This window comes from Podarcis cretensis (assembly GCF_951804945.1).
Source record: "Podarcis cretensis genome assembly, chromosome: 1".
NCBI classification, from domain to species: Eukaryota; Metazoa; Chordata; class Lepidosauria; order Squamata; family Lacertidae; genus Podarcis; species Podarcis cretensis.
Window position 1 is genome coordinate 9,082,539 of NC_137170.1, and position 26,636 is coordinate 9,109,174.

Consider the following 26,636-nt stretch of genomic DNA (forward strand, 5'->3'; position numbering starts at 1 on the left):
CAAACACAGAAATAAGGTTTAGTGTGTGAGAGAAAGGAACCTGCTATCCTCCCTGTAAAGACTAACCATATATGTGTGTATGTATTTATAATTTTTATTAAATTTTCTGTTTTACAATTTAAAATACTCATTTTACATCCTTAAGATATCAATGACTTCCCTTCTCTTTCCATGGTTCATTTTACATATCATAAATACCTGCATATTTTAGAAAAACTATACTAATCGGTATTCCATTATTGCATCCATCAAAACGTATTTGACTGTTGAATTTATCTTAATGTTGCCAGCGTTTTCAGCTGTACACAATTATTTCCCATATATTCAATAAACGTTTTCCAATCTTCTCTAAACGTATGTTCATCTTGTTCGCTTATTCTATATGTTAAGCCTGCAAGTTGTGCATATTCTGTCAACTTAAGTTGCCATTCTTCTTTGGTTTGGACCACTCTCGTTTTCCATTTTTGGGCTAACGAAACATGGGTCGCAGTTGTAGCATACATAAATAACCTCTTCTTACACCTGGGAATTTCAGTCTGAATTATCCCCAGCAGAAAGGTTTTTTTTTTGAGAAAGTACTTTTAAATATTTTAAAACATTTTTTTTTTTTTTTGGCAATACAAAAAAAAAATGTAAAGACTAACCCTTCACCGTCATGTCAATGGATGGGTTTGAACATCATGGTCATCCAGAGTTGCTGTCTTACCATGGTTTACTGAACAGCATGTTGGTCCAGGGTACATGATGGCTTCCCCATCACTCCTCCCCTTGTGCGAGTCGGAGAAACCTCACTTAAGCTTGATTTCCTGTGATGTCCTAAGCCAGGATTCTCATCTGCCGTTCCTTAAAATGCCAGGATTCAAAAGCTAACAATAAACCGTGGTTGAAGGTTAGCTAGCTATTCTGGCTTGTTAGGGAGCAGCAAACCAGGATCCCAGGTTCAGACGTAACAGGCAACCGAGCTCAATTGCGGCTTCTTGTTTGTTTCTTCCACTTGCACCAGGGAAGGAGCAAAGCAGGAAGAATCAGGAGGCGTGCACCACCAGCATGCTGATAATTCCCACGAAACATGTCCGCACGTTCATCATTTCCAATAATCTCCATGCTGGTATATAGACACAGGGGAAGACTATGCCAAAACCAACCAACCAGAAAAGAGCTGATGTTCTCAATAAGGTATCCACTTAGCTCATGGGAGTCTGAGGGTTAAATCTTTGTTCACTGCTCTATGGTGGCCTCCACAACCTGGTGCCTCCACATGTTGAACTACAAATACTTTCTCTCGCTCTCTTTGTGGCAGCATCACTGCCACAAGGCAAAGCTTTTTCAAGACAGAAAGATCTCCTTTGATAAACTTGCTCAGAAGAATGGTGGGGCTGTATAAGGAGTTGGTAGAGCTACGATGCACATGAACAAAGCTCATGCCTACAGGCCAGTGGTGGCCAAATAACCTCTTGCGTGGCTACCAAGTCTTTCTTTCTGAACCATGCGTATTTTGGCTACTGGAGACTGCACATTCAGACCCCTTGCCTACCCCAGCTGCACCAAATCTCCCCGAAGTCATTACTACTAGTCTCTAGCATGCTTTTCAAGAAACAGAAGTCCTATCTTCCATGGCTGGGGCTCCTGGGAGTTCAAAACCTCTGGAGGGTACCAGGCCGATGAATACTGGGTTAGAAAATGCAATCAGTTTATTGGGCTTACGGGCTTAAGAAATCAAATTTACATGCTGCTGTACCCCAGTAGATGGTGCTCTTAGTCTTGGTTCAGTGGTTGGGGGGGCAGTGCAGGTATGCACTCTTCATACACCTGCCTGAAATGCTTGCCTCAGCAGAGAGCTCTCTGTTGTAGCAGCCAGGGTACAAACAGAAGAAGAAGAGTAGAAGAAGAGTTTGGATTTGATATCCCGCCTTTCACTCCCTTTAAGGAGTCTCAAAGCGGCTCACATTCTCCTTTCCCTTCCTCCCCCACAACAAACACTCTGTGAGGTGAGTGGGGCTGAGAGACTTCAGAGAAGTGTGACTGGCCCAAGGTCACCCAGCAGCTGCATGTGGAGGAGCAGGGAAGCGAACCTGGTTCACCAGATCACGAGTCCACTGCTCTTAACCACTACACCAGGTCACCCAGCAGCTGCATGTGGAGGAGCGGAGACGTGAACCCGGTTCCCCAGATTACGAGACTACCACTCTTAACCACTACACCACACTGGCTCTCGACGGCCCTGATATGTGAAACAGGCCCTGATATGTGAAAATGATAACCACGTTGAGATTTTAAATCTGGGAATTGTTCTGAACTGATGAGGCTGAAGGAAGGAGAGGGGGTGCATGCTTGGGCTTGTTCACACTTCCTTTTGTGCCGCATTCCTAGGCACAGATCTGGCGACGGGAGCAAGCCACAACAGGGTGCACCCCTCACATGTAGGAAAAGAGGAGGAACCCAGAACAATGGCGTGCAAGGCCTTATAGGTCCTAGGTCCCTTCACGGCCTAGGACCCTCGTACCTACGGGACCGCCTCTCCCGGTATGCCCCACGGAGAGCCTCAAGGTCCATAAACAGCAACACCCTAGTGGTCCCGGGCCCTAAGGAAGTTAGATTAGCCTCACCCAGAGCCAGGGCCTTTTCAACTCTGGCCCCAGACTGGTGGAACGCTCTGTCTCATGAGACCAGGGCCCTGCAGGATCTGATTTCTTTCCGCAGGGCCTGTAAGACAGAGTTGTTCCGCCTGGCCTTTGGCTTGGAGCCAATTTGATTCCCTCCCTCCCTCTCTTTTTTTTCCCTTTTCCTTCTCCTCCTGCGATGAGGCTGCATTTTAATATTTTAATGTTTCAAAATTTTAATGTTGTATTTTAATCTTGTTTTTAAGTTGTATTCATTCAACTTTTTTTTATTATTGCTTGTTAGCCGCCCTGAGCCTGGCCTTGGCTGGGGAGGGCGGGGTATAAATAAAAATTATTATTATTATTATATAGACATTTTGAAATTGCCACCCTGTAGATCAAGACCATCCCCAGAAACATCATACATACATCACAGAAGGGGTGTAGCTCAAGACCACCACCCCAGATACAACATACCGTATTTTTTGCTCTATAAGACTCGCTTTTTCCCTCCTAAAAAGTAAGGGGGAATGTGTGCGCGTCTTATGGAGCGAATGCAGGCTGCACATCTATCCCAGAAGCCAGAACAGCAAGAGGGATTGCTGCTTTCACTGCGCAGCGATCCCTCTTGCTGTTCTGGCTTCTGAGATTCAGAATATTTTTTTTTTCTTGTGTTCCTCCTCCAAAAACTAGCTGCGTCTTGTGGTCTGGTGCGTCTTATAGAGCGAAAAATACGGTACCTATATCACAGAAAAGGCGGTCTAAAACAGAAATTTGAATGTTGCTTATCTCCTGTCTGACAGGTTACTTGATTGGATGCACTGAGCAAGTGGAATTAACTCTTTCTTAGCAAAACCAGGATCTGCACTGGAGTGTCAGGCCTAATCCAGCTCCGGCAGGTCTTGCTCCCATGAAGCAGTTGCTGAGGCTGAAAGTCCTTGCAACCCCACAGCTGCCTAAGTCCCCTCCTCTCCAGGGTTCCCCCCCACCCCAGGCAAGTGGAAACTGGGTGCCATCAACCTCTCCTCCACCCTTTCCATGCCTCTCCTGGTTCTGGGAGACAGATAAGAACAAGAACAAGAACAAGAATTTATTATTTATACCCCGCCCATCTGGCTGAGTTTCCCCAGCCACTCTGGGCGGCTCCCAATCGAGTGTTAAAAACAATACAGCATTAAATATTAAAAACTTCCCTAAACAGGGCTGCCTCCAGATGTTTTCTAAAAGTCAGATAGTTGTTTATTTCCTTGACATCTGATGGGAGGGCGTTCCACAGGGCGGGTGCCACTACTGAGAAGGCCCTCTGCCTGATTCCCTGTGACCTCACTTCTCGCAGGGAGGGAACCGCCAGAAGGTCCTCAGAGCTGGACCTCAGTGTCCGGGCTGAACGATGCGGGTGGAAACGCTCCTTTGGGTATACTGGACTGAGGCTGTTTAGGGCTTTAAAGGTCAGTACCAACACTTTGAATTGTGCTCAGAAACGTACTGGGAAGGGGAGCTCACCACAGCAGGAGGGGAAATCACCACTATTCCTCACCTGTCTGATTCACCTCTGCCTCTTGACCTCTCTCCTCCCATCCTCCTGCTTCAGCTTCTTCCTCTGATTCCGGACTGCTCTCTGCCACAGACTCTCCCTGCTCACTCAGCCCTGTTACCTCTTCAGCTTCCGACACCTTCTCTTCCCCCTCTTCTCCCTCTGACGACTCATCGTTGTCCAACTACCACTCCCCCGGCTCTGAGCCTTCTTCCCTTGGGGGTTTCCCAACTGGTTCCCCCGCACACACCTCTCTGCATCCAACCAGCCCATGACATCAACCCAATACCTTTCACACAAAGCGCCCCACACGGCCAAATAAATTGTTCCGAACTGGGAACCAATGAAGCAGACCGCTATTTTTAGTGATCCCTGTTTCACTACAGTGGTACCTCTGGTTACGTACTTAATTCGTTCCAGAGGTCTGTTCTTAACCTGAAACTGTTCTTAACCTGAAGCACCACTTTTGCTAATGGGGCCTCCTGCTGCCGCCGCGCCGCCAGAGCACGATTTCTGTTCTCATCCTGAAGCAAAGTTCTTAACCCGAGGTACTATTTCTGGGTTAGCGGAGTCCGTAACCTGAAGCGTATGTAACCTGAAGCGTATGTAACCCAAGGTACGACTGTATTTTGCAAATGAAGTACCCTGTCTTGGCGGCGGCAGCAGCAGCAGCAACAACAACAGCAGCATTTTCTGGCTGCACAGTCAGAGCCCATCCCGATCAAGGACAAAAATAAGGAGCCAGGATTACCGAGCGGAGATTACAGACTGTGATTCAGCAATCACCCCTCGCACACAGCTGGCTCACAGAGGGCCTGCAGGCTTTCTTCTTCAGCAGACAGCCAGGCAGGAGGGGAAGTGGATGTTAGTCCTCAAAGTCAAATGATTGCATAAGTTTCTTCAACCCTTTAAGCTTCTCCCCGTATGCAAGGGCCAAACTAGGTGTGTACATACTGCAAACATATATATGTACATACACAGGTTCTCTGCTTAAGCGCCTCCTTTGCTTTACAGGGCAGGGAGCATCGCTCTGTGGCAAAGGAAATGCTGTCTGAGCTGAAGATCCCACACTAGGTTAGGAACACAGGAAGCTGTCCTATGCCAGACCATCTTAACTCAATATTGTCTACACTGACTGGCAGCAGCCCTCCAAGATTTCAGGCAGACTCGGCTCTGCATTTCATTTCCTTCTGAACTCAGGTTGCAAGACACACCGTGCATTTAAAGCACAATTAAAGCACCCACTCACCCAGGAATCTGGAGAAATTTTGCTTTAAGGGTGCTGGGAATTGCAGCTCTGTGAGGGGGTGAACTACAGCTCCCAAGCTTCTTAGGGGGGTGCTATGAATTCAATTCAGTTCAATTTATTGTACATAGCCAAAGGCCATCAGAGGGCAAAAAGCAACACATTCCTCTAAAATCACACAACATGAGTCTAAAAAAGTCCACAGCACAAAATGTTTAAAATTATAATGCATTAATACAATACAAAAACTAGAGTAAAGCTTCTTAGCTGCCAAAGCAAATTTGGCTACCAGGCGTGTAACATGTGCATATTTATTGGCTAAGAGGTCAACGATCACTTCCTGGAGCGATTGATCCAAGAACCATTAAAGAATAGATTTTAAAAAATATATAAAGGGCAAATCAACATCAGTGCACAATATCCTCAACCTGATTACATCCGTAAATGCATTTCCATTCCATAGGAGCTATTCCAAGGTATTTCCCCGCTAAGTACACTGAGGGCACCTGCTGAAACCTACGTTCCACAAAGGCCCTACGTAATTACGGAAATGTCAGTGTCTCAAGGAGGCAAGGCCTTGAATGGTTGCCCTTAATCTGAGGGTACCAAACAGAGTAGGGCAGCAATAATGCATGCTCTGTCTTGGTTGGCGTCATGGCCCAATTCCTAAATTCACACGAATTAAGGGACAAATATTCCTCCATTTGAATATTATAATCCCCAAAATTGTCTTGAGAGTTTAGCGGGAGTATGGTCCTCAAAGGCATTTGGTGTATGCCAGTCGGTGGATCAATTCTGGCTGCCGGGTGCTTTAAATGCATGGTGTGTACACAGCCTCATTATTTACAACCCTCCCCAATCATGTATATATGAATCTGCAACTCCAGATAACACTTTGTGTTATTTAAGCTACCGCAAGGTTCCTTTCGCTGCAAGAGATTAACACAGCAGCTCACCTGGAAATTGCTCTCCAATTGCTGGTCCCCTCCATGAGAGCCAGAAGCATGAACTGCCAGCAAAGAAAGCACATGCACAAAGTGGCTTTGCAAAGAAAGCTGTCCCGGAGCCAGTGACAACAAGCCTCAGCTGTGCTGAGGCGACACTCGGCCCCTAGACTGCAGTTACAGCTTGCGGTTGCTGTTTTGAAAGCACGGGTTTAGGTTCCCAGGATGCCACGAGTCATTCTAGCTGCAAACTCAGAAAACAGCTCATCGCCTCGATAACAAGGCTCCAGGCTTTATAGGAAAACTGAACCGACACACCTTCTGAATAGGCATGGGGAATAGATAGGCACCGGGGGCGGTGGCAGCAGAGAGGAGGGAGCCAGTGGTTTAGAAAAACAGCATAGCGCAAGATATTTGTCATATGGATAATAACAACGCTGTCAGCAGCAAGGGCACTGTGTGCCTCGGGGATATTCAGTTATCTCTCTGAAGGTTCTTCATCTCGAAAGAGTGGGTGAGACTCCCTGTCTTATTTGCAAGCAGGAATGAGAGTAAATTCGGTGTTTTGCCAGAGCTGGAGGTAAAATCCATCAACCGGCTCACCTTGATTTTTAACACCTTATCGGCAACCGTCTGTCTTTATAAGATGACGGATTTACAGCTTTCCTCGGAGCAACAGCGGGGACAAAAGTTGCACCTACACTGTTGTTGTTGTTTAGTTGTTTAGTCGTGTCCGACTCTTCGTGACCCCATGGACCAGAGCACACCAGGCACTCCTGTCTTCCACTGCCTCCCACAGTTTGGTCAAACTCATGCTGGTAGCTTCGAGAACACTATCCAACCATCTCATCCTCTGTCGTCCCCTTCTCCTTGTGCCCTCTATCTTTCTCAACATCAGGGTCTTTTCCAGGGAGTCTTCTCTTCTCATGAGGTGGCCACAGTATTGGAGCCTCAGCTTCACGATCTGTCCTTCCAGTGAGCACTCAGGGCTGATTTCCTTCAGAATGGAGAGGTTGGATCTTCTTGCAGTCCATGGGACTCTCAAGAGTCTCCTCCAGCACCAGAATTCAAAAGCATCAATTCTTCGGCGATCAGCCTTCTTTATGGTCCAGCTCTCACTTCCATACATCACTATTGGGTAAACCATGGCTTTAACTAGACAGACCTTTGTGGCAAGGTGATGTATCTGCTTTTTAAGATGCTGTCACTCCGGTATCCCTGCCAAGAAAACTCCATGGACAAAGACAACAGGCACCTACACTACGGGCAGCTTAATGGCCACTCTGTACCTCCAGGGGCATCCTAGGAATTATAGTTCTGTTAGGAGTGTGGCAAAGGATCTGTAAGAGAAAAAATGTAGACGCCTTTGCCAAACTATGACTCCTAGCATTCGGGGGGGGGGTGTAAGTTGACCATATGGCCAGTTTTACAGAGGACAGTATCCTCTGGAGAAGTCCGCTATTTGAAAGGGCAAGAGGCATTCTCACAGAAAAACCTGGGGCTTTTTTATTAGGTATTTTAGGTGCAGAGATACCAAAGGAGCAGAAACGATTATTTATGTATGCAACGACAGCAGCATGGATACTACCGGCCCAGGGACCGAAGACAAGCAGTTGATGAAGATGATGGACTATGTCAAAATGGCAAAATTGACCAGGAAAATCAGAAACCAGGAAGAAAAGAACTTTAAGAATGAATGGGGAAAATTTACAGTGTACTTAAGAGAACACTGTAAAGAACTAAAAACTTTGGCAGGATTTGAGTAATGCTTGTAATGTACTGAAAACTATGGTAAAAATGGATTATTATTTTTAAAAATAGAGAAAATAAGTGAAGCAGCTGAAAAGAAGATTGATAATGGTGACCATGGAAGGGCGGAGGGGAGTTGAGGGATTCAGGGAATGCTAAATGATGATGTTGATGTTTAATGTTTGAATTTAAATTTGCAATGTAGAACTCAATAGAAAAGATTTGACAAAGAAAAAGATCAATTTTCACAGTACTGGGAGACATCTAGGCAAAAACACTTGATTTGCTTCAAGTAAGCAAAAGATTCCACGAGTTGAACTAAGAGATTAGGTTGCTGGAAGTGTATCAGAGGCAAGTTGATGTCGGAAATTGGTTATGACTTGAAGGCAGACCTCAACGAACACGAGCAGATTTGGGATTGTCCCTAGCTAAATTGCACAAATAAGGTATCTGGATAGCTTTTTCTTCTCAGAAAATGGTAAGAATTAAAGTGGACCGAATTAAGACTAAGATGCAAAGGCCCTTTACAAATCCAGTCTGGCTCATGTGACTAATACCCCCACAGAACACACACATCGTCCTAAGAAATCCAGTGATCATCATAGGTGCCGACTCCATGGGGCCTGGGGGGGCCCGAGCCCCCTCAAAAATTCGTTTGGGGGGGCTCTGCCCCCCCAATAATTTAAGAAAATTATTAGTTATATTATGCTTTGTAAAATCACAAAATTATGTTGGTATTTTTTATTTTCCTTGTTTGACGATAGTTACCTTTTAAAAGACATTCAGTAATGAGTTAAAACAAATAATTATTACGGTAGTAAAAGAGGCGGCGCGAGTAGATTTGCTCGGTGCGTGCGACTGGCCCAGCCCCTCTTTCCTTTTCCTCTCTTCTGCTCTCCCGCCGGGCGCCTGAGGGAGAGTTACTTAGCGGTTCTGAGGAGCCGCTGTTGTTTCGGCAGGGGAAAAACCGCCGCCCGTGAACCGCCGAGCTCCCTCTCTCTTTCCAGCCTCTCTCTCTCTCTCTCTCTCTCTCTCTCTCTCTCTCTCTCTCGCTATGGCCAAGGAGGAGAAGAAGCCCTTCAGCCAGTCTATGGCCGAGTGGCGGAGGTTCATCTACAACCCCAACAGCGGCGAGTTCCTGGGGCGAACGGCCAAGAGCTGGGGTGAGCAGGGCGAGCGAGCGAGCGCGGGGAAGGGAGGGGAGGGGGCGGCTGGCACGAGGGGCGGTGGGAGGCGAGGCGCGGCGGGCACTTGCCTTGCCCACCACGCATCTCTCTCCTTCTCGGTCTCTCTCCCTCCCTCAGCTGGCGAGGGGGCCACGAGGCGGGCGGCAGCAGCAGCAACGGGCCGGGAGCGGCTCTTAGAAAACTTCCCAGGGCAGGACCCCGGTATGGGCCCCCCCAATATTTTTTATAAGTCGGCGCCCCTGGTGATCATATCCTTGCCGTGGCATCCCCTCAACTGTTCCCCAGTTTGATTGTCTTATAGTCTGTGTGTAGATTTTGGTTCATCCACGATGCAACCACACAACAAGTCATCTTTCAAGTGACAGCCCTTTGGATACAGTGGTGCCTCGCAAGACGAAAAGAATCCATTCCGCGAGTCTCTTCGTCTAGCGGTTTCTTCGTCTTGCGAAGCAAGCCCATTGACGGATTAGCGGATTAGCGCTATTAGCGGTTTAGCGGCTTTTAGCGGCTTAGCGGATAAGCGGCTTAGAAAAAGGGGGGAAAGGGGAAAAAACCCGCAGGAACACGCAAGACATTTTCGTCTTGCTAAGCAAGCCCATAGGGAAATTCGTTTTGCGAAGCACCTCCAAAACGGAAAACTCTTTCGTCTAGCGAGTTTCCCGTCTTGCGAGGCGTTCGTCTTGCGGGGCACCACTGTATTTGAAGATGGCTATTGTATCAGTTCTCTATATTCTCTTCTCCAGGCTAAACATACCCCAGCACCCTCAATGGTTCCTCCTCAGGCTTGGTTTCAGACCCTTGGTGATCTTGGTCCTTTATCTACGTGATACATCAATCTTTCACACCTTCCAGATTCGTGAGAAGCACCCCTGAAGAGTACAACCTCCGGGCATTATGTCTTTGAGGAAGTGCCAGATTTATGTATAAGCTAAACAAGCTATAGCTTAGGGCCCCTCTCTCTTGGGGGCCCCCCCAAAAAAGTAAAAAAAAATATGGATGCACATTTCCAAAATATAAGATAAAAAACAAATAAAATAAAACCTACATGCAGCAACAGTGTTTTGTGTTTTGTAGGCTCCTATGATGTAAGTCATGGGCCCCACCTGCTAGCCTGCTCCCTAAAATATCACTGGTTGGCTCATTTCTATATATAGGGTGCCTACTTTCTGCATGTGCAAATGGCTTTAGATAACTATTAGGTCCATAAATTATCATATAGCATATAGGTAAAGGTAAAGGGACCCCTGACCATTAGGTCCAGTCGTGACCGACTCTGGGGTTGCAATATACGATATCTTTATACGATATATGATATCTTTATTGTCATTGTCCCACTGCAGAACAATGAAATTGAAAAACTACATAAAACATTCAAAAACCCCTTAAAAATGCTCATCTCTCTTTACTGGCCAAGGGAGCCGGTGTACAGCTTCCGGGTCATGTGGCCAGCATGACTAAGCCGCTTCTGGAGAACCAGAGCAGCGCACGGAAACGCCGTTTATCTTCCTGCCAGAGCGGTACCTATTTATCTACTTGCACTTTGCCATGCTTTCAAACTGCTAGGTTGGCAGGAGATCATATAGCATATATTCATATAGCATATAGCATATATAGCATATATTCAACACACCAAAAAGCGACAATTTGTTGTTGACAAAGGACAGCTGGACATATAAAGGGCCCCATTACCTTCAGTAGCTTAGGGCCTCATCAAACCGAAATCCGGCCCTGCCTTGAGGGGTGGGTTTTTTAATAACTTTTCAAACTCTTTACAAACACCTCTCTTCCCCTCCCTCCAGGTCGCCCCTGGAAATGCACAAGGCATACACATTCCTGCTATGCTCGGCTCTCACTCAGCACCGGCCAAAGCGTCCAAAATATTCTTAAGGGCAGCCCCACGCAGAATTCGCATTGCAGAACGTGCCTTTTCTTGGCACAGGATCTGCATTACATGGGCATCAAAACACAAGTGTTACTGTTTCCTCCTAAAAACACAAGAGCATGCATAGCCATGGTCACGGTCTACTGCGCACCATCAAATACAGAGCGCCTGCGCCAAAACAACAACCGGTCCTCCATGGATCATCTTCGACAGCGTAGCAGTTATTCACTAAAGGTTTTCACCGGAGCCTGTAATTTCCAGGAGTGTTCGTTATTAAAATAGGTCAGGGGCAACAGCTTGCCATCACGCCTGAAAAACAAAATAGATTCCTACAGCCGCGCCACATCCTTTACCACGAGCAAAGTGCAGATTTTTAACGGGCTGCTGCAAATAAAAGAAATAAATGGAAGCGGTAATAACATGAGAAGGATTGCCCGTTTTGAAATGGAGGCTTTAACAGGCACATTTCCCCTCAGGAGTGGGAAACTTAAAGCATTACAGTCAGCTGAAGAGCAAAGCAGGGAAGCTGCAGTGGCAATATTCCTAAAACTTGCTGCGAACCAGGATTCCAGGGTCCGTTATGAGAATTTGCACGCATGCATTTCCTTATTCGATGCTGCTTCAAACCCTGAGGTAATCTGCAAGGATTGTTGTAGGTGGAAAGGAAAACAGGATTAGAAAGCTCTGGGCAATATTGGAATGATTTTTTTATATATATATAAAAAATTGTAATCCATCTTCAGATCTCTTTGGGGCAGACATTATTATTACTATTACTATTTCAATTATTTATTTATATCCTGCCTTTTTCCCAGTCCAGGTCTCAAGTCGGCTTACACAGATGATGATGATGATAATTTATTACAGATAACATAGAACAAGCTAAAAACAGAAAAGATGATCATTAAAATAAAGAGATTCCTGCACTGCAGGGGGTTGGACTAGATGACCCTCGGATTCCCATCCACCTATACAATTCTTTGACTCTATATAAACACATCAGTACAAATAAGCAAATAAATAAATAAATAAATAAAAATTGGGGGGGGTCAGGAAAAATGGGTGGTTTTACTCACAGAAGACCCACTGGACGTGACTTACGGCTGCAAACCTAATCACTTCTATTCACAAGTAAGTCCCACTGAATTCAGTGATGCTTACTCCCAGGGGAGTGGGGTAAGGTCATAGAATCATAGAATCATAGAGTTGGAAGAGACCAGAAGGGCCATCGAGTCCAACCCCCTGCCAAGCAGGAAACACCATCAGAGCACTCCTGACATATGGTTGTCAAGCCTCTGCTTAAAGACCTCCAAAGAAGGAGACTCCACCACACTCCTGGGCAGCAAATTCCACTGTCAAACAGCTCTTACTGTCAGGAAGTTCTTCCTAATGTTTAGGTGGAATCTTCTTTCTTGTAGTTTGGATCCATTGCTCCGTGTCCGCTTCTCTGGAGCAGCAGAAAACAACCTTTCTCCCTCCTCTATGTGACATCCTTTTATATATTTGAACATGGCTATCATATCACCCCTTAACTCAGTCCAAGTCCAAAACACCAACAATGAATGAGCTTGTAATGATGATGTGAAAGGGGTTGATTTGGTTAAGCTCCATGGATACGGGCAGCTACAAATCATATAGCAAAACCTGCATTTGAGTAGGAAAGGAACATTTTCTGTAATAATAATAATAATAATAATAATAATAATAATTTTTAATTATACCCTGCCCTCCCCAGCCAAGGCCGGGCTCAGAGCGGCTTACAAGCAATAATAAAAACAAGTTGAATGATTACAACTTAAAAACAAAAATAAAATACAACATTAAAATATGCAAACATTAAAATATTAAAATGTAGCCTCATCGCAGGAGGAGAAAGGAAAAGAAAAAAGGAAGAGAGGGAGGGAGGGAGGGAGGGAATCAAACTGGCTCCAAGCCAAAGGCCAGGCGGAACAACTCTGTCTTACAGGCCCTGCAGAAAGAAATCAGATCCTGCAGGGCCCTGGTCTGATGAGGCAGAGAGTTCCACCAGGCCGGGGCCAGAGTTGAAAAGGCCCTGGCTCTGGTTGAAGCCAGTCTAACTTCCTTCGGCCCCAGGACCACTAGGGTGTTGCTATTTATGGACCTTGAGGCTCTCCGTGGGGCATACCAGGAGAGGCGGTCCCATAGGTACGAGGGTCCTAGGCTGTGAAGGGCTTTAAAGGTCAAAAGCAGCACCTTAAATCTGACCCTGTACTCCACCGGGAGCCAATGCAGCTTGAAAAGCACTGGGTGAATATGCTCCCATGGCAGGGACCCTGTGAGGAGTCTCGCTGCAGCATTCTGCACCCGCTGGAGTTTCTGGGTCAGCTTCAAGGGTAGCCCCGCGTAGAGCGAATTACAGTAGTCAAGCCTGGAGATGACCGTCGCATGGATCACTGTGGCCAGGTCGGGGCGGGAAAGGTAAGGGACTCATCTGTAGTAGATGAGGCCACCTAAACACATGAGCGAGCGGGAGGAGGAATTTGGCACATACCCTATTAGCTTCAATGTTGCAACAATTTGGGCCACTGCAGGTTGTGAGGAGGCAATTAAAATACAAAGCAGTCTGCAAGAGTTTTTGGCCTAGATACTAAATTTGTTGCCACTTGGGGCTCCTATTTTTAGACTGCTCAGCTTAGCACCGTGGCCAGAGAATACAGCTGTCCACACCTCCCCTTTGCACACCAATGTTCTACAAGTAAGTCAAATCGCTACCATGCATATAATCAGCCCCCCCCCCACGCACGCACTCCAAAGAGGAGGGACAGGATTGTGTAGAGCATGAGGACGAACAAAGAACTGCTATTACTGATGCTAACGGAATTTGGAAACAGCAGGTTAGTAATGTGAACACAATTATTGCAGACGAAGAATGCAATTCCACGGCTCAGGTATTTTATTTTAAGTGTGCTAGGTCAGTCGTGGGGAACCTCGGGTTTGGGAGCCAAGTGAGGCTCTCAGATTATCTCCAGAACATACCACTCAATGACACCACTTTGCACCAAGAGTATTTTTGCCTGGAATGAATTCTGCCAACGTCCCTTCATCAAGATGAAGGGCAGAGAGGGGTATGTGTAGAAACCAGCTGGCTGCAAAATTGGCATTTGTTGCTGCACTCAATTGCACCTCTAGTTTTTCACACCACTAGCAGTGGCCCTTGGGGAGTTGCCCAGAAATGAATGTGGCCCTCAGGTGGGGGGGGGGGAAGGAGCTTCCCCACTATCCAGGCACCTGAGATAATCTTCTAAGGCCCTCCTTCTTCATGTGCCTCTTCCATGAGAGGTCCATATAGTGGCAACAAGAGAACAAGTCTTTTCTGGCTCCCTGTTTGTGGGATGGTCTCCCCAGGGAGGTTTGCCTGGCACCTTCATTATACAACTTTAGGATGCCAGGCAGAAATAGAAATAATAATAATAATAATAATAATAATAATAATAATAATAATAAATATATTTATACCCCACCCATCTGGCTGGGTTTCCAGCAGAATATTAAAATACAATAACCTATTAAACATTGAAAGCTTCCCTAAACAGGTGTCTTCTAAAAGTCTGGTAGTTGTTTTTCTCTTTGACATCTGGTGGGAGGGCGTTCCACAGGGTGGGTACCACTACTGAGAAGGCCCTCTGCCTGGTTCCCTGTAACTTGGCTTCTCGCAGTGAGGGAACCGCCAGAAGGCCCTCGGCGCTGGACCTCAGCGTCCGGGCAGAATGATGGGGGTGGAGACGCTCCTTCAGGTATACTGGACTGAGGCCATTTAGGGCTTTAAAGGTCAGCACCAACACTTTGAATTGTGCTCGGAAACATACTGGGAGCCCATGTAAATCTTTCAAGACCGGTGTTATATGGTCTTGGCGGCCGCTCCCAGTCACCAGTCTAGCTGCCGCATTCTGGATTAGTTGTAGTTTCCGAGTCACCTTCAAAGGTAGCCCCACATAGAGCACATTGCAGTAGTCCAAGCGAGAGGTAACTAGAGCATGCACCACTCTGGCGATTCCTATTTAACCAGGCTTTTGACTGATTGACACGCTTTTAAAATGTGTTGGGAGGATTATTGGGTTGTGGTTGCGATTGTTGTTGTTATGCATTTTGTGCTTTTATGTTGCGATTTTATCTTGTGAACTAACTGCACTGAGACCTGTGAGGATAGAGCGGTACAGTCAAACCTCGGTTGTCAAACATAATCCATTCAGGAAGACAGTTCCAACTTCCAAAACGTTTGACAATGGAGGCACGGCTTCTGAAGCCGCGTTGGACGTTCGAGTTCCAAAAAATGTTTGAAAACCGGAGCATTTACTCCAGGTTTTCCGCATTCGAGAGGCAAAACGTTCGAAAACGGAGCCATTTGAGAAGCAAGGTCTGAGTGTATACAAATTAATATAAATATAGATATTTAGATATGTATACTGGGATGCCTGACTCAGCTTAGTTTGGAACATGCAATTGCATTTGCAGCATTTGAAGGGGGATGCAAAGATTTGGGATCAGCAGTACAGCATGAGGGCTGCGGGGGGGGGGGCGTTGTTGGTGATGGAAACACCTTGATGCATGCGCTATTATCAATCCCAAAGTGTGCTGCATAAGAATAAAAAGTCTACCGAGATAGAAAAACCACATGCGTACACTTAATATAGTACAATTGTGTGAGAATAAGCCACAGAGGGACACACTTAGGCAGATTCATTTATAGCTACGCTAGGGAAAGACTCCAGGGCAATGAGAGCACAGTTTATAATGCCCCGAAGGTGTCAATATAAATGAAGGAAGGGAATTAGTCACCGTCTCAGAAGGTGGAAGGCTGCGCTGTCAGGAATGCAGCCAAGGAAAGGAAATTAGGCTATGGAGGCTGGAAATAAAAATAAGCGAGGAGATTGGAATGGGAGATTTCACAGGAGAACCCTCCTCCCAAAATTTGTTCCAGAGGGCTGAGAGACCCTTTAGAATAGTTTGTGAGATAAAGGTAAAGGTAAAGGTACCCCTGCCCGTACGGGCTAGTCTTGACAGACTCTGGGGTTGTGCGCCCATCTCACTTAAGAGGCCAGGGGCCAGCGCTGTCCGGAGACACTTCCGGGTCACGTGGCCAGCGTGACATCGCTGCTCTGGCGAGCCAGAGCCGCACACGGAAACGCCGTTTACCTTCCCGCTGGTAAGCAGTCCCTATTTATCTACTTGCACCCGGAGGTGCTTTCGAACTGCTAGGTTGGCAGGCGCTGGGACCGAGCAGCAGGAGCGCACCCCGCCGCAGGGATTCGAACCGCCGACCTTTCGATCGGCAAGTCCTAGGCACTGAGGCTTTAACCCACAGCGCCACCTGCGTCCCATAGTTTGTGAGATACTATGGGACCAAAGCTGGTTGAGCATCTGTTTTGCAGGGGGTAAGTCCCAGGTACAAACCCCAGAATTTCCAGGTAAGGCTGGGAATTCTCCTGTCTAAGCAGCTCAGTTGGTAGAGCATGAGAATCTTACTCTCTGACAGTCAGAGCTGTTTCGACAGTGGCACCGTCTCCCCCAGGAGGTGGTGGTTTCTCTCCCTCTCTAATTTTTATTAAATTTAAATTTTATTAAATTTTCTGTTTTACAATTTAGAATACTCATTTAAGCATCCTAAAAATATCAATAACTTCTCTTTCCATGGTTCATTCTGCACATCATAAATCCTTGCATATTTTACATAAATTAAACCATTCAGTATTCCATTATTACACCCATCAAAACTTATTTACATTGTTGAAAAATACGCTGATTCCCGGACTGTCTGTGGGCCAGATTTAGAAGGCGATTGGGCCAGATCCGGCCCCCGGGCCTTAGTTTGCCTACCCATGGTCTAGGGCTCTTTTTATGTATTTATGTCAGAGTTCAGCCCCCTGTTTGAAGGTGGTCTCTGTGGCACTGTGCTAGACTCCCCTCGTCTTTCCCTCCCTGTGAGGTCTGGAGTACCAGGAACCCCCTGCAAAAGCGTTAGTTGTGCCGCATCCTCCTCGCAGCAGATTGCCGTGAGCGGGCAATGCACTCCGATGACACGCCGAGAGCTGCCTCATCTGCTCGCAAACATAGCAGGGAAGGAATGTGTTGAGCTCAGCCATCAGTGACCTAGAAAACAAAGCTCAGGTCTCAATAGGGAAGCACGGAGGAATCCATGGTGTTTCCTGCCGCTCAGTTGCTTTCTCTAGCAAGAACCTGGCTTTGCCTACCACGAGCCAAGCGGGCAACTATTGCAATTAAACAAAGTACCGTATTTTTCGCTCTATAACATGCTCCCAACCATAACACGCATGTAGTTTTTAGAGGAGGAAAACAAGAAAAAAAATATTCTATATGAAACAGTGGATGCATGATTTTTGTAGTTCATGCTGTGGCCACAGACATGTGATCTGACAGTGAGTTTGGAGTAGCCCAATGCAAAAATCCTGAGGATCCATGTGGATCCATGCTTTGTAACCACGTTTTTGCACCACTGCGGCCCCAGGCAACAGTGGGTACGTGATTTTTTTGGTGTAAGATGTAGCCATGGACATGCTATGTGATCTGATGGTGAATTTGGGGTGACCCAGTGCAAAAATCCTGAGGATCCATGTGGATCCGTGCTTTGTAACCACGTTTTAAGTGGGGAGGGAAGGAAAAGCACTCAAGGGACAAGGAGCACGCATGGGGTGTGTGGAGAAGGAGGCTGCTAACAATGCAGAAGAGGGGTTTAAGGGGAGAAGAAGCACGCGTGGGGTGTGTGGAGAAGGATGCTGCTAATAATGAAGAAGAGGGGTATAAGGGGAGAAGGCTCCTCTCCTCTCCCACTTTGCTCCTTTAAAGCAAGCAGGCTCTGCTTTTCTCCCTCCTAGCGAGCTGAAAAACTTTGCTGCTATTTAGCAAGCTGAGTGGGGAGGAGAGAGGGACAGAGAGCCTGCTTGCTTTAAAGGAACCAACCGGACAGGAGCCGCTTACACTCGTGTAAGCGGCTCCTCTCCTCTCCCGCTTTGCTCCTTTAAAGAAGCAGGCTCTCTGTCCCTCTCTCCTCCCCACTCAGCGGCTCTTCTCCCACTGTGCTGTTTCAAAGCGAGCCACGGAGGAGGGAAGGAAGGGGAACCATGGATCCTCTGCTCACGACTGCAGCAGATCCCCGCGCCACCTGTAAGCATTCCCTCCATAACACGCACAGACATTTCTCCTTACTTTCTAGGAGGAAAAAAGTGAGTGTTACAGTGCAAAAAATACGGTAAGTCAGTTCGGTAACAGTTCCGCCAATGAAATAGGGAGAGATGCTCCGACAACAATGAATAAATATAAGTGACCTTGCATCAAGAAATGACCTTCATCCAGAAGAATGCTCAGGGCCAAGGTTGGAGCAGATCCAGTAAAGAATTATAATCTTTTTGTTTTCTTGCTTTTTAAATAAATTTCTATTGCACAGAGGAGGGACGCTCATGGAATATGATGGCTATCAAGACTGCTATTTTGTAAGAATCAACAGTCACTCCCCCTGTGCCGAAGGAAGTATAATATTTCCTGGCTGCATTATTTGTTTTAATTGCTATTTTCAAGGCGTGCTACTCCATTTCATTTATTAACACTCTGCTCTATTGTCGTCCTTAATCCTAAACAGATGGGCAGGGTCAATTTGGCTAAAATTCAGAGCAGCAGCAGCAGCAAACTGAAATGTACGGAGGGAGCAATATTATACTGACACTGACCCACAGAATCACAGAGCTGCAAGGGACCATCAGGATTCGTCCAGTCCAGGCATCACCAAACTCGGCCCTCCAGATGTTTTAGGACTACAAGTCCCATTATCCCTGACCACTGGTCCTGTTAGCTAGGGATGATGGGAGTTGTAGTCCCAAAACACCTGGAGGGCTGAGTTTGGGGGTGCCTGGTCTAGTCCAACCCTGCAATGCAGGAATATTTTTGCTCAACACGGGACTCGAATCCATGGCCCTGAGTCAGACCAATTGGTCCATCTAGCTCAGCACTGTTTGCACTGACTGGCAGTGGCCTCCAGGGTTTTAGATGGTGTGGAAGGGCACACATTGATGGAGGAGCTGAGGAATAGAGCAGTGAACAGTGGCCATGTTCTTTAAAGGGAGATAATCTGTCTTGGGCACCAGAGAGGGCTTGTTAGAGACACCTGTGACCAGAAGAATCTTCCACACAGATGCTGTTTGCATCCACAATCTAATATGGAGGAGGGAGGAAGCTTGCAATGGATCAATTCTTTGCTTCCTCTCTCAAAGTGCACTTCAAGGGTCCAGATCTGTTGAGGATCGATTGCAAGCGTCAGAAGAACTCATTAGTCAAATCCGTCTTTGGGGTTTTGTGTCACAGAAAGGGAATGAAACACCCTAAAACAGGGGTCAGCAAACTTTTTCTGCAGGAGGCCAGTCCACTGTCACTCAGACCTTGTGGGGGGGGTGGACTATATGGGGGGGGGGTGACTGAACAAATTCCTATACCCCACAAAAAACCCAGAGATGCATTGTAAATATAAGCACACATTCTACTCATGTAAAAACATGCTGATTCCCAGACTGTCCTCGGGTTGGATTTAGAAGGCGATTGGGCCGAATCCGGCCCCCTGGCCTTAGTTTGCCTACCCATGCCCTAAAATGTGAAAACATCTTTCCAGTATTTCAAGCTTCCTGGATGGATAGAGATCTTGAGGCAGGTGATTGAGACACTAAGAGGACAGGACTGATTTAGCTGGCAGGAGAGGGGTGTGGACCTGTGTCACACAGTCACACTAGTCACACAGGAGGTGAGAGAAGTGGCAGCAGCTGAAATTCTCTCTTCCACAGTGCTGCTAAAGGAAGAAGCATTATCTCAACCTTGGCATCTGCTATCCTCATTTTTAGCCGGTCAGGTTTTATTGAGCAGCCGAATCATTTACAGACACGATCGCTCAAAAAGAACACAGTTGGGGACTGCAACAAAATGTTGCAGTGTAGACTGTTTCCGTTCCAGCCAGCCAAGTCCTCTTCTAAAACACTACAGTCATACCTCGGGTAAAATATGCTTCAGGTTGAGCGTTTTCAGGTTACGCTCCGCGACGCCCCGGAAGTAACGGAGCACGTTACTTCCAGGTTTCGCCACTCACGCATGCGCAGACGCTCAAAATGACGTCACGCGCAAGCACGGAAGTGGCGAAACGCAACGCGCAGTCGCGTGTTACGTTCTACTCAGGATGCGAACGGGGCTCCGGAACGGATCCCGTTCGCATTCAGAGGTACCACTGTACATTCCATTCCCCCCTCTTGGTTTTCTGTTGTCACCCCACATGCCTCAAGCCTGCTGTTATCTCCCTCCTGTGCACAGTTAGCGCTGTTTCGGCCACATAAGGATGTGCACGTGGAGAAGTGAGTTTGTTACATGATATTTGTTTTATTTATGTATTCATACATAATTTGCTTACCGGTTCTGAGAGATCTGCATTGGCTCCCAGTACGTTTCCGAGCACCATTCAAAGTGTTGGTGCTGACCTTTAAAGCCCTATACGGGCTCGGTCCTGTATACCTGAAGGAGCGTCTCCACCCCCACCGTTCAGCCCGGACACTGAGATCCAGCTCCGAGGGCCTTCTGGCGGTTCCCTCCCTGCGAGAAGTGAGGTTACAGGGAACCAGGCAGGGGGCCTTCTGCTTATGGTGGCACCCTCCCTGTTGAACACCCTCCCTTCAGATGTGAAGGAAATAAGCAGCTATCCTATCTTTAAAAGACATCTGAAGGCAGCCCTGTTCAGGGAAGTTTTTAATATTTAACGCTGTACTGTTTTTAACACTTGATTGGGAGCCGCCCAGAGTGGCTGGGAAAACTCAGCCAGATGGGCGGGGTATAAATAATAAAAAATAATAATAATAATAATAATAATAATTACTACAGCTAAAATCTTATTTCATTCCATTTATCTGTGGAAGGTGTTGTACATGATCCCTTCCCTCACACATTTAATAAATAATATTTATTTATTTATTTATTTTTATTATTATCCATGCTTTTGTAAAAACACACACACACACACACACACGAACAAAATCAGCCACCAGATGCTGATGGGAAGGCCATACAAAGAACCAGTCTTTGCGCTTAACAGAATTTGTTACCAAAGGTTGTGGTGGCCACCAGCGTGGCTTTTGGATGGCTTTGAAAGAGGATTGGGCAGGTGGAGGGGAGGGCTGGCAATAGTTGTTAGCCATGACACCTGAATGGAACATCCATGTTCAAGAGCAGGATACCTGCATATTGCTGCTTCAGGTGCAGCTTCTGGCTACAACCCTTCCCTCTCCCTCATCCTGCCTGAGGAACACAGAGACGCACACACCTCAACTGAGAAGAGGCACGGGATCAAGACCACAGGTCCCAAATGGAAATTATGCCTGATCCCTCCTCTCCCTCCTCTCCTCCATTTTCTCATTTATTGATTAAACAACATGCTCTTTGAGCTTCAAAGCAAAGGGAGGCAAATATGGCCTTGGATTAAGTGTTTTTACCAGCGCGGTGCCAAGGATAAATGAACGTGAACTGAGTGCCCGAGGAGGAGAAGGTACGCAGAGTGTTTGCAAAGAGGCTTCCCAAGCCATTTTATGATTAATAAAGCAGGAAGCTCAGAGAGGTTCATTTCTAAGTGAACAGATGCAGCTCCTGCGCTGCAGTCAGAAGTCTATCTCTGGGTTTCAAATCATTGTGTGGAACCAAGAGTTTGCCATTCTGCTTCATCTGAAAATGAATGAAGCCTGTCCACTGGCTAATAAATTTCCTTCAGTCAGGAAATAATCCATTTTAGATCATAAGGGTGAGGTTTATCATAATTCCTGGTAGGGATGGGGGCAGAATTTGATTTACTTTTCTATTTAATAAATTTATTATTTATTATTATTGGGCATAATGCAGTTTACAGTGGTAGTTCGGGTTAAGAACTTAATTCGTTCTGGAGCTCTGTTCTTAACCTGAAATTGTTCTTAACCTGAAGCACCACTTTAGCTAATGGGGCCTCCTGCTGCTGCCGCTGCCCGATTTCTGTTCTCATCCTGAAGCAAAGTTCTTAACCCGAGGTAATATTTCTGGGTTAGCAGAGTCTGTAACCTAAAGCGTCTGTAACCTGAGGTACCACTGTATTGTTGTGATTTTCTTTGCATTTGAGAAACTATCTAGTTCAGGTTTCTTCTCCACAAACAATCTGAATTTCTCTGAAATTTGTAATAATGCAGTTCTCCAAATGACCACTGTATACAAAAATGTCTCAACTGTGCATACAAATACACACATTGCTGAAAATATTTATTCACACACACACCCTTATTTGTGACACTCAAAACCCAATATCCAAGGGCGACAATTCTGTGCCGGGAGGAGATTTGATGCTGCCCAGTTCGGCACAAAGGCAGCTCTTCTTCTTGGCTGCTGGATTACAAGGACTGTGCTGAACAGCAGACAGCGCAGCAGGAAACCCTTGGGAAACCAAAAAGTTGCCCTCTCAGCTTCAAAGGTCTCTCCCTCCCTCCCTCCCTCCCCTCTCTGTAATGTATTGCTTGTTAATCTGCATGGAAAGAACTCACTGGCCAAAGAGTCTCCCTGCCAACAATAATTTTAACAGCATATTTCCCCTCCCCAACCCGGACACATTCTAGTTCCCGCCTCTGTTTTGCCAGGCCTCCCGTTCGGATGGCAACAGCATCCCCACACAGACGCCGAAAGGAACCTCTCTCCAAACAGCACCCACAGGCAGGAGGAGAAAGTTGCACAGCAAACATCGACTCTGCATTTTCCCTGGCGCTGTAGCGTGCCAAGCTCCCCACCTCATCGCTGGCTTATTTGCAAGCTGCGTCGCTGCAATTCATCTGCACAAAGAAAAGCAGCATTCCAGGGGGCTGGGGTGAAGGAAAAAGCTCCCTGGTCAACCAGCACTGGCAGGGCTGTCCAAAGTGGGCAGGAGGATTTCAAAATAACAAACCAACAGGGCTTTTCGCACAAGCGCTGATGTTTGGGACAATGAAAGCAGGTTTTGCAAGCCCTTATGGTCCCTAATAGGGACGCGGGTGGCGCTGTGGGTTAAACCACAGAGCCTAGGACTTGCCGATCAGAGGGTTGGCGGTTCGAATCTCCGCGACGGGGTGAGCTCCCATTGCTCGGTCCCTGACCTAATGGTCAGGGGTCCCTTTACCCTTTACCTTATTGTCCCTAAGGGGCTTATACTTTTGAGCCTCGAAGGATAATAAACACCGACCATCCATTGTGCACTGGTCGGAGGACCTCACCGCCCCGTCTGCATCGGAACAATTCTCATCTTCCCTGATCCCTGGCCATTCTGGCAGGGGCTGATGGGAGTTTCAGTTCAACAACTTTTGGAGGACATCACAAGGCTTCCTCCGGTGGGGCTACTAGGCTGTGTGTGGATTTGGGACTCACGCATTTGTGGGAGAGACCGACTGGTCACAAGTTACTGTAAGCCACCTTGAGGATCATTGATTGAAAGGAAGGGTGAAAATCCTCCGAATAAATACACAACTGCACAAAGCATTAGTATTTGAGGAACGCAGGCTACGACGTTACTTTAATTATGGCACATAGAAAAGCAAAAAGCGAAGCAGCTCTTGTAGAAGCTACCTGCCTGGTGGCGACTATTACTCACCACAGGCGATCATCGCTAGCTGGTTGCAAGATTATATACGGTATATATGGCTCTCAACCAGCTAAAGAAAGATCAGCTGATTAGAATATTAACCTATTCAGTAAACTTTCACATGAATAAAAGCGTTTTTAAATGATGCACGCGTGTGTTGCAGCAGGTGATTGTAGAAAAGGCATTCCGTTCCCTTTGGAGATAATAGAGACTGTTATACAGTTTCCCCACAAAAAAATCAAATGCTTTTTCAAAAGCGTTGGCCACGTTTAAATGTGGCATGAAACCATAAAAAACAGTTAAGCAAATTAGTCTGTGTACAAGCTTGAGCTCTCCCAATTTGCTCCTCTCTTCCTCCAGCAGGGAAACAAACCCGATTCCCTCAACCGTTCCTCATCAGGCTTGGCTTCCAGGCCCTTGATCATCTTGGTTGCCCTCCTCTGCACACTTTCCAACTTGCTCTGCTACCAACAGGCTTTTGGAAATCATTCTGCAACTTCCTTTTAAACAAAATATGGTACCCTATTAACTGAGGGCATCTTTTTCATCAATCAGTAGTTTTCACCCCTTGCTCTGATGGACGATTGATTAAATGGCAATGCTGCCCCATAGACAGAATCAAGTCCCAGTGGGCCTTTATCCCAGGGTAAAAAGGTAAAGGGACCCCTGACCATTAGGTCCAATCATGACCGACTCTGGGGTTGCGGCACTCATCTCGCTACACCAGTGTGGTGTAGTGGTTAAGAGCGGTAGTCTCGTAATCTGGTGAACTGGGTTTGCTTCCCTGCTCCTCCACATGCAGCTGCTGGGTGACCTTGGGCTAGTCACACTTCTTTGAAGTCTCTCAGCCCCACTCACCTCACAGAGTGTTTGTTGTGGGGGAGGAAGGGAAAGGAGAATGTTAGCTGCTTTGAGACTCCTTAAAGGGAGTGAAAGACGGGATATCAAATCCAAACTCTTCTTCTTCTTCTTCTTACTGGCTGAGGGAGCCGGCGTTCAGCTTCCGGGTCATGTGGCCAGCATGACTAAGCCACTTCTGGCGAACCAGAGCAGCGCACGGAAACGCCGTTTACCTTCCCGCCGGAGTGGTACCTATTTATCTACTTGCACTTTGACGTGCTTTTGAACTGCTAGGTTGGCAGGAGCAGGGACCGAGCAATGGGAGCTTACCCAGTCGCGGGGATTCGAACCACCCACCTTCTGATCGGCAAGTCCTAGGCTCTGTGGTTTAACCCACAGTGCCACCTGCGCCACCCATTATCCCAGGGTACAGAGTGGCAACAATCTTCATACTGCAGTTCTTTGATAAAATACAGACACACATTCTGGACGCTATTTCTTTCATCTGCAGGAGATCAGTGCATCAGAGCCCCTAGAAGCTGTCTATGTAAACAGCCTGCTGGATGTTTAACAAACCCCGCCATACTTAAGTATCAGATTTGATTGCAAACTTCCGTGCTAAATGATTATTTTCCAAATCGGAATTGTTAACAGCCTCCTGTTAATGCCTGCTGACTCAATCCATGCTCCTAACTGACTCAATCCCATACTGTTTTAATGAGCTCCTTCTTGCAGGCACTGGGGGCTATTGCTGTGTTGTCAAAAATGTGCCTTGCCGTAATGAGGGCCTGCTGCTCACTCAGCTTTTGCAAGAGGCATCTCGGAGGAAGACAAGGGAAAAGGGAAGCCCTTCGCGCTGGCGTGGCTCTGCAATCTGCCACGAGGTTCTGCGCAGGTCCTAGCCTCCGGGGTAAAAACCCACAGAAGAACTGCAAAGCAGTAGAAGGAAAAGGTAATCCCAAACAAAGAACATGGAAGGGATTATTTACATTTGGTCTGGTTGCATGGAGCCAAAAAGGTAGTGGGTCTAGGGTCGCAGGAGTCAAAGTCCTGTTACCTTTTCCTTAGACGACGCTGGATTTCGGCATCATGGTCAGCCCTTGTGGAAATATAACTGCCCAGGTAGGAAAAGTGATTGACATTGGCAGACCAACACGGCTACCTATCTGTAACTGACATTTTCCAGTTTAAGAATGGAAAGTGAAATACTGGCACAGTCAAACCTCGGTTCTTGAACGGCTCTGTTTTCGAACGTTTCGGCTCCCGAACGCCGGGAAGTAAATGCTCTGGTTTTTGAACGTTTTTCAGAAGCCAAACATCTGACGCAGCTTCTGCTTGAGTGCAATAAGCTCTTGCAACCAATCGGAAGCCGTGCCTTGGTTGTTGAAAGTTTCGGAAGCCAAACGGATTACGTTCGACAACCAAGGTTTAAGTGTAGACAACAAAAGAGCTTTAAAGACTGTCTCAAGGCAAATCTTAAAAAATAGAGTATAAACACCGACAACTGGGAAACACTGGCTTGCTAGCAACTGGAGAACAGCCTTTACCAGAGGTGTCATGGGCTTTGAAGACACTGAAACTCAGGACGCAAGGGAGAAACGTGCTAAGAGGAAGGCATGCTTGGCAAATCCACACCATGATCAACTCCCGCCGTGGATCCAGAATTGGCCTCCACGGTCACTTACGGACAGACCGTGTTCATGGAAGACAATCTTACTCGCCTAAGAGTGATCACCGAAGAATAAAAATAAGATGACCCCTTTCCTCAGCGGAGTTCCCTGTCTCCTGAATTCTAGAGTCGCTCAGTGAGCATGAAAGGGGAACTTTTTCGCCAACATAAAAAATAAGCTAAGCATTTAGGAGCACTGAAAACACAAGGTTTCACGAGAAAGGTGTGCAAGTTCTTTTACATACAACACAACTTGATGGGAAACATGACTTAAATAGTTCCGAGAGAAGGTAACGGAGCACTCCAAATCAGTTGACCATGTATATGCGCCGAAAATAGCAGCTCTAGTTGAAGGCCGCACATGGGAGA

The 26,636-nt window shown here is 46.7% G+C and overlaps 1 protein-coding gene and 1 long non-coding RNA gene across 4 annotated transcripts in view; both read right to left on the bottom strand.

Moving 5' to 3' along the window:
- Positions 1-26,636, bottom strand: part of RTN1 (reticulon 1) — a 142,308-nt gene that overhangs the window by 71,855 nt on the left and 43,817 nt on the right. The window lies entirely within an intron of this gene.
- LOC307209118 lies at positions 92-16,881 on the bottom strand. Its single transcript, XR_013835315.1, has 2 exons — positions 16,782-16,881; positions 92-160 (listed from the first exon to the last, which is right to left on the bottom strand). It is a non-coding gene; the product is annotated as an uncharacterized lncRNA (long non-coding RNA).